The 16,311-nt window shown below is 39.2% G+C and overlaps 1 protein-coding gene across 2 annotated transcripts in view; it reads right to left on the reverse strand.

The window, feature by feature from the left end:
• Positions 1 to 16,311, reverse strand: part of BORCS5 (BLOC-1 related complex subunit 5) — a 77,343-nt gene that overhangs the window by 13,208 nt on the left and 47,824 nt on the right. Inside the window, exon 2 of one of the 2 annotated variants that reach the window (XM_070087113.1) lies at positions 3,096 to 3,125. The exons of the other annotated variant lie outside the window; for it this stretch is intronic. The gene's annotated coding sequence lies outside the window, so the exon portion shown is untranslated. The remainder of the gene's footprint in view (positions 1 to 3,095; positions 3,126 to 16,311) is intronic. 2 annotated transcript variants of the gene reach the window in all.

A 16,311-nucleotide genomic window follows, 5' to 3' on the forward strand; every position in this document is an offset into this window, starting at 1 on the left:
ATTGACCAGTTTTACATATTCGGCACGACATATATATATATATATATATATATATATATATATATATATATATATATATATATATATATATATGCCTGCACTCTATAGGAGGGGTTTCGGGATATTGGCAGTTTGGAGGGATATGTTGTGTATCTTTATACGTATATGCTTCTAAACTGTTGTGTTCTGAGCACCTCTGCAAAAACAGTGATTATGTGTGAGTGAGGCGAAAGTGTTGAATGATGATGAAAGTATTTTCTTTATGGGGATTTTATTTCTTTTTGGGTCACCCTGCCTCGGTGGGAGACGGCCGACTTGTTAATATATATATATATATATATATATATATATATATATATATATATATATATATATATATATATATATATATATATATATATATATATTGCTTGTGATATTGCATCACAGGATGGATGGGTGTTCAGAAAGTGGCAACAGCGAGGAGGTTCAACAGTAACAAGAGAAAACACAATATCACCCAGATTATCACTACTATTTCCTGAGTGAGTGAGGGAGACAATGGCAAGTTGCCAGGCAGGAGCAGTACCTACACTCCACACTGACCACGCCGGTGCTACCACATAAACACCCACTACAACTTTACACAAATAACACGCACATAGATGAGACTTGCACCATTTACAGGTCATACTTTACCACAACTAACTAATCCACATTTTCGCTGCCTCAATATTAAGACGTGTAACACTTAAACCATACCACACACATACACACACACACACAGACACACACACACACACACACACACACACACACACACACACACACACACACACACACACACACACACACACACACACACACACACACACACACACACACACACACACACACACACACCGTGTATGTCAGGCCCATACTGGAGTATGCAGCACCTGTTTGGAACCCGCACTTGACAAAGCACGTCAAGAAACTAGAGAAAGTACAAAGGTTTGCAACAAGGTTAGTTCCAGAGCTAAGGGGAATGTCCTATGAAGAAAGATTAAGGGAAATCGGCCTGACGACACTGGAGGACAGGAGGGTCAGGGGAGACATGATAACGACATATAAAATACTGCGTGGAATAGACAAGGTGGACAAGGACAGGATGTTCCAGGGAGGGGACACAGAAACAAGAGGCCACAATTGGAAGTTGAAGACACAAATGAGTCAGAGAGATAGTAGGAAGTATTTCTTCAGTCATAGAGTTGTAAGGCAGTGGAATAGCCTAGAAAATGACGTAGTGGAGGCAGGAACCATACACAGTTTTAAGACGAGGTTTGATAAAGCTCATGGAGCGGGGAGAGAGAGGGCCTAGTAGCAACCGGTGAAGAGGCGGGGCCAGGAGCTAGGACTCGACCCCTGCAACCACAAATAGGTGAGTACACACACAAACACACAGACACACACAGACACACACACACACGTGCACACACACACACACACACACACACACACACACACACACACACACACACATACACACATGCACATACAACAGGCCTAGTGTCTAATCGACATGTGCCTATGACCAAATGGTAACTAACGGGTGGGATAGAACCCGCGGTCAGAGTCTCAAAACTCCAGACCGTCGTGTTAGCCACTGGACCAGCTAGCCACAATAAGATTCGTCCAACTAGGTATATTTCTACACCATAAGAAGGTTAGCACAGGCACCACTGTGACCACAAATGCAAGTTTTTACAAACGAATCTCCAGCTAGCGTGGCCGTGACGAACTCTAGCTCAAGTCACCTCAAAGCCGTCAACATGAGCTAGAGTTCGTCACGGCCACGCTAGCTGGAGATTCGTCTGTAAAAACTTTCATTTGTGGTCACAGTGGTGCCTGTGCTAACCTTCTTATGGTGTAGAAATATACCTAGTTGGACGAATCTTATTGTGGCTAGCTGGTCTAGTGGCTAACACGACGGTCTGGAGTTTTGAGACTCTCTGACCGCGGGTTCTATCCCACCCGTGGTATGGTTTGTTTGCAATCGTGTCATTACGATTTCGTGAGTCGTGTAACTCTTAACTTATTAACACTTCCAGTTTTAAGATCCCATTTGTCTTTTAAAGTTAGGTTTGATTAATTTTGGTTCGGTTTAGTAGCAAAATTTAAGTTGTCGCAGTACTCCAAGTAGTAAGGGAATTTTCACACGTTTTTAGTTCGTAGGTTTCTGCAATTTGTAAGCCTCTGTAAAAATAATATTTATTACACATCGTAGAAGCTGACCTCGTAGCTTTTATTTAACGCTTATTCTTGTTCAAAGTTTGAAAATAATCACCTCAAATTTAATATTTCTGTTTCGTGTAGCAGTTTTTTTTTTTTTTGTCTTTGCATATGCCATAGTGAAGAACAAACTGGTGCAATACCGTGACTGGAACAATACACAAATAATCCGCACATATGAGAAAAGCTTATGACGACGTTTCGGTTCGTCTTGTACCATTCGACAAGTCACGGTATTGTGCCTTTATGGACCGTAACATCTCCACTGCCATTACGTTTTCTTTCTCTCTCTCGCCCGTCCCTGTCCTCCTCGCCTATATATACTGGCTCACTCCTGCGTGACTTGTAGTATATGGTTAAAAATGACATAATTTTTAAAGGGATGGACCGGTAAGCCAGTGGAAGACCTCGGTCAGATGACCAAAAATTCCAACGACAGGTCATCGTCTGACTTAAAAACTTGCGTAAAGAAACACTTGTCCTGTTTCCTGACGAACCTTACCGAACCTAACCTTCTGTGTGATTTACGATTTGTGAATGGTCCAAGACGGACTGAAACGTCGTCATCAGCTTTTCTCTCTCTCCTATGTGCAGGCTGTGTGCCATAATGCATTTGTTCGTGAATTATTTTGTTTTTTTCCACGAGGGTTTTTTGCCTAATACTTCGAAACTGGCAGTAATGAATCCTTTCAAAATTCCTTTTATCTTACCATATGGCATCACACACTACAATAATGTTCTTGGTTTTTGGCTTATTGTTGTGTTTATAATTATATATCTTACTGTAATGACCAGTAGGCTTCATGCAGTGTTCCCACAGTGACCTCGATGTAAAGGTTACTCACCTTCGTAGACTGGAGACAACTCTGACAATTCTGGAAAGATAACAGGATTGAAATATCTGATGATGGGATAGTTGTGACTATGATCTGAGGCAGCTTTAACACGTATTTATGACTTGTAAATGTGAGAGCATGGGCCAGTAGCCTTATTGCAGAGATTGCTTATTGGGAATTACATAGACATTATGCAGTCCTAGATAATGAGACAAAGACGAGCTTAAACACTCGCACCCAGAAGACAAATTCATAGGGTAGGTATGTGAGCAAATCCGTGCCACAGGCCTGATGCAGACGGGAAATAGCGGGGTGAATGACCATCAAACTACGCTTGCTTCTGCTATAGCTTTCATCGTGCAACGCCCTTTTTTGGCGTCTATTAGTTAAACGAACACTTTAAATTACTCATATAAATACGAATTCCAACATGTGTCAAAATGTAACATACTAACTGTCTGAAGACTTAAGAAACTTACATACCTCTGACAAGTTAAAAATCAACCAAAGATATTGTATTAAATGTTTTCCTGTTTGCTCAATAAAGATTAAATACTAATTTTCGGGAAGGGTTACCACAGAGCTAACTTATCTATTTTGATGTTGCTTTGAATTAATAATTCTTGAGAACACGAAAGGAAAACATTCAGAATATCAGTACTACAGAAAACCTTTTAGGCTGAATACACTTGTGGAAAATACTGTATATTTTCCAGAAATACGGTAATTTATAGGTAAATAGATGCCCTATATTGTATTTAATAAAAGTGTATTTTTAAAGAGTCGTCGCCATTTTGTTTGAATGGAGTAAGACGTTAATTAATAATGTGAAGAATTTTCGTGCTCTAGAGGTTAAAATTGGGTTGACACCTCTCAAACAGGAGGCAAAATTGTTGGATGTGCATTCCTGCAAAACTTGAGATATCAGGCGACTGGATAAGACAGCTCCAGGAACCTCAGATAAGTCTGTTATGTTATAACTCTGGCCAGTTGTTATTTTCATGTATAGACAGTGAGGTTTTCTGAGTATGATACAACTTAATCTCCAGTCAAATTGGCGAGTGTTATGATTAAGATATATTCTCCTTCTGTTATATAAATGTGTGTATATACTATAATCTTTTTTCAATTTTAATATACAGTCCACAAATTTATATATTTACCAGCATTCCTGGTGATGTATATTTCATTTAATTAATAGGTCCAGAGCAACTTGCGGATATGACAGTAGTAGGTATCGAAGGGAGACATTTTTTGCGACCTAGGTGTCCCAAATTCCTACTTGTCTAACTCATAAATAATAATTATCTATGTTCATTTACTGTTATGTATATAATGATACATCCAAGTAAATGCAATTTTCCACATTTAATTTGCCCGTTGGTCCTTCTTGAACCGGAGGTAATTAGTGAAGTCATTAATTAGTTAATTACTTAATAATTATATGTGAAATAACAGGAGGCGGTGGATGTTAAGTTCACAAATTTACTGAATGTGTAGTGGATTATAATTATTACAATATTAATTTGGATAAGTCAAGTGTAGCTAATTATATTAATGTGTATAATATTAATTTTGCAAAGCCAAAGTAGCTAGGATTTATATTAATGTATTTGTATAATATTAATTTGATAAGACAATTCTGGCCCAGATTTATATCAGTGTATGTGTAATTGATAAGAAAAGTGTGGCTAAAGATTATTAATGTATATAATATTAATTTTGCTATGCCAAATTCTGGCAAGGATTTATTAATTTGTATAATATTAATTTTGATAAGCCAAGTTTGGCTAAAGGTGTGTATTAATGCACATTTAAAATTATATTATATTTTTTATATGTAATTGCTAAGCTCAAGTAGCTGGGATTTATTCAAAGGTAAGTTGTATCAGTGTTGTAAGTTGTAATCAGTGTTATTAATCAAGTTGAATTTAATACATTGCATCATGGCTGAAAATGAGGAAATTAATGTAGAAGAGAAACATATGGAATATAGAGCAAAGAAAGCATCACTGCAAGCTAAAAAAAAGGCATGTAACAAAAGCATACAATAAATGCTTGGAATTAATGAATCAAGAAACTGTGAATATGGATGATTTAAAATTGTATTTAGATGCTTTAGGTAATAGATATGATTCATACAAATTATATTACAACAAATATGAAGGAGATTTGTTAGTAAACTGTGTAGATGAGACTGAAGTAGATCTCATGATTAATCAGTATTATGAATTAGAGGAAAAGATTCTTGTAAAAGTCAGACCTTGAATAAATTAAAATGTGTAAACCAGGCAGTTAATCAGTCTGCTCCAACAAATAATATGTCTTTGCCAAAACTCCCAGAACTATGTTTACCTGTATTTAATCCTGGTGAAAATTGGGAGGAATTTTGGTCAATTTTTAAAGCAGCTGTGCATGACAGGAGTGACCTAGCCTGTGTAACTAAATTATTTTACCTCAAAGGACAGGTAAGAGGAGATGCTCACATACTCATACAAGCCTTTCCCAATGTAGATGACTCTTACAAGGAAGCAGTTGACTTGTTGAAGGTCACTTATGGTAATATAGAACAGAGTAGGTTGGATCTAGTGAATATCATTGTTAATTTAAAATCTCCAGATCACACTTACAAAGCTTTACAGCAGTTTAGAGTTAAACTGGAAAGCACTCTCAAAACTTTAAGTAATAAATATAATCTGAAGGAATCAGACTGGTTATTGAGTGCCATGGTACAGAATAAATTAAGCTGTAAAACACTTGAATGGATCTCGAATATCACAAGGGTTATTTTGGTCTGGAGGAAATAAGACTAGGTCTACAAGAATTAATTGTTCAGTTACAGACCAGCCAACCAACTTATTTTAAAGATGCAACACATAATAACTCTGAGGTATCTGTCAAGTTTCACAAAGGGAAACATTATCTCAATGGTAATAATCAAATTTCATTTCCTAAAAAGAGTTGCATAGGTGCATATCAAGTATCAGGAATCAGAAATAATGATTCTCCACAAGGTAAGAAGAATAAGTACCCTCCTAAGAGTAGCCCAGTTAATAAGAAACCAGTCAAATAAAAGAGAGATTGTCTCTTCTGCAAGGGTACTCATTTTTCTAAGAATTGCAATGTATACAATTCATGGAATGATAAAGTTGAAAGATTGGAGGAACTTGACAGATGTATCAGATGTTTAGGTAATCACAATGTAAAGGATTGGTATGCCAAATTAAACAACTGTTACCAATGTCACAAAGGAAGACACCATATAGTCATGTGTAAAGGTCTATATGATAATAATGATAATGTTGACAATCCTGACACAACAGTAGCTAATGTAAAAATTGCTGCTAATATTAATAATGATGGTTTTGCTGAAGTAGCCTTACCTGTGTTACAGGTAAAAGTTGATGATAAAAGGCATAAATCAAAAAATGTAACTGCATTATTGGACCAGGGATCCCAGCGTACTTTCATAAAACGTAAATGTCTTGATGGTATGAAAGTACAGATGGGAGATCCCACAACTTTAAAATTATCTGGTTTTCTCTTGGATAAAAGGGTTTAATTGTATGACACTGTTTATGTAACTGTCAGGTTGGGCAATGAGAAAAAACGTGTTAATGCAGTAATTGTAGATAGACTTCCAGAGAAAATATCTACAGTAGGGCTTAGTAAAGCTACAGAAAGACTCTCACGTAATGTAAATTTAGCACCTTCTGGTGTAAGTGATGATTCTGTAGGCCCAATAAATATTTTGATAGGTAGTGACTATTATGCCTCCTTTGTAAAGGGTATGGTAAAGAAATGTGGTGTCACCCTTTTGAAGACTGCAGGAGGCCATGTAATGTATGGTAGGATTCCTCGTAATAATAATTCATGACTAGAGGAAACTACAAATACCATAACTGTGTCTTACTCATGAAGTTGTACCCCAGTATAATTCTTTCATAGAGGATGGTGTTGAGCCAGTGCATAAATTGTGGGAATTAGACAGCATTGGAATAAATGTAAATGAAGAAAGTCCAGACGGTTCTTTTACTCAGGAGCAATACCCAAGAGATGTAAAATTTGAATCTGGACAATACTGGGTATGACTTCCGTGGAGACTGAACCATCCAGAATTGCCCACTAATTACAGAATGGCATATGGACAGTTAAAAGCTCAGCTCTGCGAACTAAGACACCAGAATTGTTAACTGCCTATAATGATATAATTGCTGAGCAGTTAATTAATAAATTTATAGAAGAGGTACCTCCTGAGCAAGCCAAAATTTATGGTCACTATTTGCCACATCACGGAGTGAAGAAGGATTCTAAGACCACTCCTTTGAGGATTGTGTTTAATTGTAGTGCCAGGAGTAACAAAAATGTACCTAGTTTAAATGACTGTTTGATGACAGGTCCGTCGTTAACGGAAAAATTAGGAGATATCTTATTAATTTCAGAGTGAAGCATTATGCCTTTACGGCTGACATAAGTAAAGCTTTTCTAAGAGTGGGTTTACAAGAGGCTGACCGGGATTGTACCTGCTTCTTATGGCCTGAGAATCCTAGTGACCCACTTAGCCCTCTGAAAACCTTTCGCTTTAGGAGCGTATTATTTGGTGCTACATCCAGTCCGTTCCTACTTCAAGCGACGATAAGTGCACACCTTAAACGGACGGGAAGTCCATTGAGACAAGTAATGAGCAAACAATTTTATGTGGACAATTTCCTGGGTGTGACGTCAACTGAAGAGGAACTGTTAATGACTTATGGAGAGGCTAATAAAATAATGCAAAGTGCAAATATGCCTCTGAGGGAATGGAATAGTAATTCGTCCAAATTAAAGGACAAAATAAGTAAAGATTACCCTGGAGATGAAGTGCCAAAATGTAGTAATGTATTGGGTTTAACTTGGGATACTGAGAGAGATTTGTTAATGTTAAAACCTAATAATTACAGTATGCCCAATAAATTAACTAAGAGAGTCTTGCTTGCTGAAGTTTCCAAATGTTTTGATCCACTAGGTTTAGTGTCACCCCTTACTATAAGAGGGAAATTATTAATACAGGAAGCATGGAAACTTAAATGTGATTGGGATGAAATTCTACCTGAGGAATTCATTAACAGGTGGGATGAATTAATTGGTGATTATGAGAAAATTCCAATGTTGGAGTTCCCATGCCAGGTGGCCAATCCAAATGGGAAAAATGTACTCCACATTTTTTGTGATGCTTCAAAATTGGCATATGGAGCAGTTGCTTACCTTCAATGTAATAGTGTTACTTCTCTTGTTATGTCTAAGGATAAAGTGTCTCCAATTAAATCACGTACTTTACCTCAGTTGGAATTAACAGCCATTTATGTAGGTGTCAAATTAGCTAATTATATAAGAAATAAGTTGCAGGAGATAAATATTAGCGACACTGTAATTTGGTCTGATAATGAGATATCTTTACAATGGATTCGTAATGGAAACAGTAAAATTGTGTACGTACAAAACAGAGTCGCTGAAATTAATCAGATGCAAGAGAAGTATAATAGTTTGGGTCAGCATATGTTAACATTTAATCATATACCTGGTGAGGAGAATCCAGCTGATTTCTTGTCTCGAGGTTTATCTTATGCTAAATTTGCAAATGCTGTATCATGGTTTAAAGGACCGAGTTGGTTGGTAAATAAAGCTAATTGGCCTGTACAAAAGGCGTATATTGCTCCTGTTGAAATTACTGTGACCACTGCTCCAATAGTTTGTCCTTCCTTAGCCATTGATATAAATAGGTATTCTTCTTTACCCAAACTAATCAATGTAACTAAGTTGGTGTTTAAATTTCTAAACAAGATGAATATATCATATAAGTTTTCACATCCTCTTGAGTATTGGATAAAGAGGGTACAGGAGGAAATCTATGGAAATGAGATTAAATTGATGATGGAAAGAAAAATTGTGAAAGGTTCCATAATAGAAAATTTGGGGCTGTATTTAGAGAACAGTGTAATTAGGTGCAGAGGTAGGTTACAAAATGCTGAATTGGATGATTATGCTAAACACCCAATCTTACTGCCCAAAACTCATCATCTAACAAATTTAATTGTTCTAAACACCCATAAAAATGTAATGCATGGTGGGGTACAAGATACCTTAAATTGTATTAGGGAAACTTTCTGGATTCCACAAGGATGGCAAAGTGTAAAAAGGGTGATTAAATCTTGTGTAATATGTCGCCATGTGGATGCCAGATCCTATATGTACCCAGGTCCTCCACCATTGCCAAAGGAGCGTGTACAATTAATGAAACCATTTGATGTAACAGGTGTAGACTATAGTGGTCCAATAATTTTAACAGGTACTTCAGATGGTGTTCCACTGAAAGTGTATGTTTGTTTGTTCACCTGTACTGCTACTAGGGCAGTTCATTTAGAAGTGGCACAGGACTTGTCTGCAGAACAGTTTATACAGCTGTTTCGAAAATTTGCAGCTAGGAGATCCTGTCCGAGATTGATGATTTCGGATAATGCCACAAATTTTGTAGCAGGTGCTCAACACTTGATAGAATTAAATAATAGTAACGATGTTCAGTCTCTGTTAACCCAACGAGGGTGTACCTGGAAATTTATTACTCCTAGAGCCCCTTGGCAGGGTGGGCTGTACGAAAGACTGATAGGCACAGTGAAGAGGTGTCTCCATAAAGTACTAAGCCGGAAGAGAATTAATTTGGAAGAATTCCGTGCAGTGTTAGTGGAGGCGGAGAATCGTATAAATAATAGGCCTCTCTCGTACATGAGTGATACACCTGATGCAGATGTATTAACACCTTCTCACCTAATATGTGGAAGGAAATTGGAAGTTGCCCCTGCCTATAGAGATAATCTGGAAGAAAGTGATGAAGATTACAATGATGCGGCAGTGTTGTGTAATAAATTTAAAATGTTAAATAAAGTAATTGATCATTGGTCTAATGTGTGGCGTAAGGAATATCTTCTTACACTACGTGAACACTTTTATGGTGCGACAGAGGCAGTAAATCGACAGACCATTCAACCAGGTGACATTGTGTTAATTGACACTGAACAACATCGAACATTGTGGCCTCTGGGCAAAGTACTGACATTGTACCCATTATCATTATTATTATAATCAAGGGGGAAGCGCTAAACCCGGAGGATTAAACAGCGCCTGGGGGGGGGATGTGGAAGGCATTCAGGCTTAATTCGGGGAACTGGAGCACAGATCCAATTCCCTAAATCAAGAGCCCCTCACCAACATCAAGGAACCTTCCTTGAGGGGACATTGTACCCAGATGCACAAGGTGTTGTCTGGAATGTCGAAGTGTTGTGTCGTGGCCAGGAAAGTTTATGCACAATTAATAAATTGATTCCCTTGGAATTAGGTGTTCAGTCAAACGTAAATGAAAATCTGAGGGAAAGTGACACGAGTGATATGGAAGATAACGCAGACCAAGTGATGCTGGAAGATGAAATTGTAGTAAGATCTACTAGGAGAACAGCCACTCAAGCCAGAACCGGCTGGAATCGTCTCCTAAAGGAAGGAGTAATTTGAGTCGTTTAGCAACGAATTCCGCCCGGCCGCAGTGTGGAAAATACTGTACATTTTCCGGAAATACGGTAATTTATAGGTAAATAGATGCCCTATATTGTATTTAATAAAAGTGTATTTTTAAAAAGTCGTCGCCATTTTGTTTGAATGGAGTAAGACGTTAATTAATAATGTGAAGAATTTTCGTGCTCTAGAGGTTAAAATTGGGTTGATACCTCTCAAACAGGAGGCAAAATTGTTGGATGTGCATTCCTGCAAAACTTGAGATATCAGGCGACTGGATAAGACAGCTCCAGGAACCTCAGATAAGTCTGTTATGTTATAACTCTGGCCAGTTGTTATTTTCATGTATAGACAGTGAGGTTTTCTGAGTATGATACAACTTAATCTCCAGTCAAATTGGCGAGTGTTATGATTAAGATATATTCTCCTTCTGTTATATAAATGTGTGTATATACTATAATCTTTTTTCAATTTTAATATACAGTCCACAAATTTATATATTTACCAGCATTCCTGGTGATGTATATTTCATTTAATTAATAGGTCCAGAGCAACTTGCGGATATGACAGTAGTAGGTATCGAAGGGGGACATTTTTTTGCGACCTAGGTGTCCCAAATTCCTATTTGTCTAACTGATAAATAATAATTATCTATGTTCATTTACTGTTATGTATATAATGATACATCCAAGTAAATGCAATTTTCCACAACACTTAACAATATCGTTTCTAAGATACACTTTAGCAGAAAAATTATGGAGTTCATGAGTAAATTCTGACTACGATATTCCTAAGCCTCAAAAGGACCCTAATAGTCGAATGATGGTTGTTGAAATCTTGTGGACAAAAATTCTTCTGAGTTCCACAAAGCCTACTTGCTTTTCTGTCAGTGCCTTGAGAAAGGACTGCAGTTAGTCCTTGTCATCAGAACTTCGATACAGACAGCACAAGAACAAAGGAACACTGTAGCAGGCTTACTGGTCCATGCTAGGCAAGTCCAACTCACACTCAGTCACACCCACTCGTGTATGTCCAAAATATTTTTAGAGCTGCCCAAAGTTTTTGCCTCTATGACACTACCTGGCGTTTCTTTCATTCATCCATAACTCTACTGTCAAACCATTACGTTCCTTAAAAGCTTTCTAAATCTAAATTTCTCCAAACTGATTCCATTACTGAGTCCTGTCTTGGTTAGATATATTCAAACGCTATTTAAATCTCTATTCCTGTTTTCCATTTGTATACATCATATCCCTTAATTCTACGCTTCTTCAAGGGTGCAGGTTCAGAACTTTCAGCCATCTTTGTACATCATAAAGTCTTCTGCCAACTCATGAAGAACGCAGCCTAGCGTGTGGCGTCCTCAGCTTTCCAAAGACGTGAATGTTCAGTATTCCTTCCTTAGCGACTGTAACTGTGAAAGTTCATCCCGCTGGCGCGTCATCTATACCGCGGGTGAAACGTAAAGTCATCCGGGGAAAAAAAAAATAATTATTTTCGCTAGGGAATAATAAACTCAATTTCAATAAGCATTAGCTTGTTAGGCTAGATTATATTAGGTGAAACAAACTTTCTTATTTTCTTTTGTGACTTTTTTCCCTATTGCTATGGAGCAAAAACAGCATCCACAATTTTGTGAAATATATATCCAGGAACTACTGTAATCACACTTGATTAATTAGCTTCAGGTATGATTACGTAAAAATTCAACTAATCAGCTCTCGATAATCCTGGTCCCTATATTTCTCTCCACAAACACTGTTGTCTAGCTCATGAATCCTCTGATTATTCCATATAAACCTTGCACTGATACACTCGCATTGGCAAGACATTTACGAATGTTATAATGGATTTTAACACACACATGTATGTACTCACCTCACCTACTTGAGGTTGCAGGGTCGAGTTCAAGCTCCTGGCCCCGCCTCTTCACTGGTCGCTACTAGGTCACTCTCCCTGAACCGAGAGCTTTATCATACCTCTGCTTAAAGCTATGTATGGATCCTGCCTCTACTACATCGCTTCCCAAACTATTCCACTTCCTGACTACTCTGTGGCTGAAGAAATACTTCTTAACATCCCTGTGATTCATCTGTCTTCAACTTCCAACTGTGTCCCCTTGTTGCTGTGTCCAATCTCTAGAACATCCTGTCTTTGTCCACCTTGTCAATTCCTCTCAGTATTTTGTATGTCGTTATCATGTCCCCCCTATCTCTCCTGTCCTCCAGTGTCGTCAGGTTGATTTCCCTTAACCTCTCCTCGTAGGACATACCTCTTAGTTCTGGGACTAGTCTTGTTGCAAACCTTTGCACTTTCTCTAGTTTCTTTACGTGCTTGGCTAGGTGTGGGTTCCAAACTGGTGCCGCATACTCCAATATGGGCCTAACGTACACGGTGTACAGGGTCCTGAATAATTCCTTATTAAGATGTCGGAATGCTGTTCTGAGGTTTGCTAGGCGCCCATATGCTGCAGCAGTTATTTGGTTGATGTGCGCTTCAGGAGATGTACCTGGTGTTATAATCACCCCAAGATCTTTTTCCTTGAGTGAGGTTTGTAGGTCTCTGGCCCCCTAGACTGTATTCCGTCTGCGGTCTTCTTTGCCCTTCCCCAATCTTCATGACTTTGCACTTGGTGGGGTTGAACTCCAGGAGCCAATTGCTGGACCAGGTCTGCAGCCTGTCCAGATCCCTTTGTAGTTCTGGCTGGTCTTCGATCGAATGAATGAATTCTTCTCATCACCTTCACGTTATCTGCAAACAGGGACACTTCGGAGTCTATTCCTTCCGTCATGTCGTTCATAAATACCAGAAACAGCACTGGTCCTACCACTGACCCCTGTGGGACCCCGCTGGTCACAGGTGCCCACTCTGCCACCTCGCCACGTACCATGACTCGCTGCTGTCTTCCTGACAAGTATTCCCTGATCTATTGTAGTGCCTTCCCTGTTATCCCTGCTTGGTCCTCCAGTTTTTGCACTAATCTCTTGTGTGGAACTGTGTCAAACGCATTCTTGCAGTCAAAGAAAATGCAATCCACCCACCCCTCTCTCTCTCTTGTCTTACTGCTCTCACCGTGTCTTAAAACTCCAGAAGGTTTGTGACACAGGATTTCCCGTCCCTGAAACCATGTATGTATGTATGTAGGTGTGTGTGTGTGTGTGTGTGTGTGTGTGTGTGTGTGTGTGTGTGTGTGTGTGTGTGTGTGTGTGTGTGTGTGTGTACTCACCTCATTGTACTCACCTAATTGTGGTTGCTGGGGTCGAGACTCAGCTCCTGGCCCCACCTCTTCACTGATCGCTACTAAGTCCTCTCTCTTCTTCCTGAGCTTTGTCATACTTCGTCTTAAAGCTATGTATGGTTCCTGCCTCCACTACATCACTTGCTAGGCTATTCCACCTCCTGACGACTCTATGACCGAAGAAATACTTCCTAACATCCCTGTGACTCGTCTGAGTCTTCAGCTTCCAACTGTGACCCCTTGTTACTGTGTCCCATCTCTGGAACAACCTGTCTCTGTCCACCTTATCTATTCCACGCAGTATTTTGTATGTCGCTATCATGTCTCCCCTGACCTGCTGTGTGTGTGTGTGTGTGTGTGTGTGTGTGTGTGTGTGGTGCTGAATAGGTAAAACTGGTTAATTAGCAAGAACTCGTTCAAAATTAAGTCCTTTCTAAAAATTTTCTCTTTTACGTTTAAAGATATATTTTTCATTAAGTTAATGTAAAAATTAATAATTTTGTACCAAAAGAACCTTAGGAAAATTGCCTAACCTTATTATGACAATCGCAATTTAATTTAGCCTAATCCAAGCAAATATATTTTAGATAAGTTTACAATAATTTAATAATAAACACAATAAAATATATATGTTTTTCGTTAGATTCAGAATGATTTTTGCGAAATTATTGCATACACAAATTTCCGCTTGCCCTATTTCCAGTTATTTTAAAAGTTTCGTTGAATTACAGTGCTGACAATTAAAAAGTGTCAGGAGACTTGTCTATATGTGTTACCAAGCCCGGGAGTCGAGCCCAATTCCTTTCGGTTGTGAGCCAACTTGCCAAATATTTATTTTATATCATTATATCTGAAGGATGAGTTAACGCTAATATGTTTAGTCTACACAAATTAATAACAAGGAAACGTGATACGTTGAGATGACGGAAGGAGGAGCTGAATCCAGTTAATATCTCCTGCTCTTAATACACTCCAAACAGAGGAGTATACAGCACCCACTTATCTACACTAATACTACCACTTAACACGTTCTTTCTCACCCACCCACCCACTCACACTCACACTCACACTCACACACACACACACACACACACACACACACACACACACACACACACACACACACACACAATCTTTAAAAAAGGAGACAGACATGAAGCACTAAACTACAGACCAGTGTCACTGACATGTATAGTATGCAAAGTTATGGAGAAGATTATCAGGAGAAGAGTGGTGGAACACCTAGAAAGGAATGATCTCATCAACAGCAGCCAACATAGTTTCAGGGACGGGAAATCCTGTGTCACAAACCTACTGGAGTTATATGATATGGTGACAGCAGTAAGACAATAGAGTGAGGGATGGGTGGATTGCATTTTCTTGGACTGCAAGAAGGCGTTTGGCACAGTTCCACACAAGAGATCAGTGCAAAAACTGGAGGACCAAGCAGGGATAACAGGGAAGGCACTACAATAGATCAGGGAATACTTGTCAGGAAGACAGCAGCAAGTCATGGTACGTGGCGAGGTGTCAGAGTGGGCACCTGCGAACAGCGGGGTCCCACAGGGGTCAGTCCTAGGACCAGTGCTATTTCTGGTACTTGTGAACGACATGACGGAAGGAATAGACTCCGAAGTGTCCCTGTTTGCAGATGACGTGAAGTGGATGAGAAGAATTCATTCGATCGAAGACCAGGCAGATCTACGAAGGGATATGGACAGGCTGCAGACCTGGTCCAGCAGTTGGCTCCTGGAGTTCAACCCCACCAAGTGCAAAGTCATGAAGATTGGCGAAGGGCAAAGAAGACCGCAGACGGAGTACAGTCTAGGGGGGCCAGAGACTACAAACCTCGCTCAAGGTAAAAGATCTTGGGGTGAGTATAACACCAGGTACATCTCCTGAAGCGCACATCAGCCAAATAACTGTTGCAGCATATGGGCGCCTAGCAAACCTCAGAACAGCATTCCGACACTTAATAAGGAATCGTTCAGGACCCTGTACACCGTCTACGTTAGGCCCATATTGGAGTATGCGGCACCAGTTTGGAACCCACACCTAGCCAAGCACGTAAAGAAACTAGAGAAAGTGAAAAGGTTTGCAACAAGACTAGTCCCAGAGCTAAGAGGTATGTCCTACGAGGAGAGGTTAAGGGAAATCAACCTGACGACACTGGAGGACAGGAGAGTTAGGGGGGACATGATAACGACATACAAAATACTGAGAGGAATTGACAAGGTAGACAAAGACAGGATGTTCCAGAGATGGGACACAGCAACAAGGGGACACAGTTGGAAGTTGAAGACACCGATGAATCACAGGGATGTTAGGAAGTATTTCTTCAGCCACAGAGTAGTCAGGAAGCGGAATAGTTTGGGAAGCGATGTAGTAGAGGCAGGATCCATACATAGCTTTAAGCAGAGGTATGATAAAGCTCACGGTTCAGGGAGA

The sequence above is a fragment of the Cherax quadricarinatus genome, chromosome 1 (genome assembly GCF_038502225.1).
Source record: "Cherax quadricarinatus isolate ZL_2023a chromosome 1, ASM3850222v1, whole genome shotgun sequence".
Taxonomy (NCBI): domain Eukaryota; kingdom Metazoa; phylum Arthropoda; class Malacostraca; order Decapoda; family Parastacidae; genus Cherax; species Cherax quadricarinatus.